Source organism: Corylus avellana, chromosome ca11 (genome assembly GCF_901000735.1).
Source record: "Corylus avellana chromosome ca11, CavTom2PMs-1.0".
Taxonomy (NCBI): Eukaryota; Viridiplantae; Streptophyta; class Magnoliopsida; order Fagales; family Betulaceae; genus Corylus; species Corylus avellana.
In genome coordinates, this window is record NC_081551.1 from 593417 (window position 1) to 593973 (window position 557).

Sequence of the window (557 nt, forward strand, 5' to 3'; positions counted from 1 at the left end):
TTTTTTTCCCCCTGCTTTGTGCACATTTTTTGCAGTAGTCCACCTCTCTTATTCCTTTGTGTTTCTTTTGTTTAATTTACTGCCCTTGGAATGGGTGTTGTTGAAAAATCTAGTCAACAGAATTTGGTATTAGAGCTCGTCTTAAAAAAGAATTTTTGGGTAGAAATTTAAGAAGAAAGCAAAGGTTAAGTTATAGAAGAAGCCATGGTCAGCACAAGCAGCAACATGAATGGGAGCAACGTCCAGGTACCAATTTTTTTTTTTTTTTTTTTTTTGTTCTATTTAAAAACTGCTTCTCTCTAATTTAGAGAGAGATGTTCTCTAGAAAGCCTTCAAGGTTTTTTTTCCTCTTTGAGACTTCCGCCTTTCTCTGGGAGGGCCTTGTGGGGCAGTGTCGGATACACACAGGGGCGGGCACCCCTATACGCCCCTGGTAATTTTTTTTTTTAAAAAAAAAAATTTGTTTAAAAACATATTTTTATACCCAAATTTCATATCATCGACACTTTATCCCCCTATAAAATTCAGCCCAGCCCAAATTTTAGCCCAAAAATCAT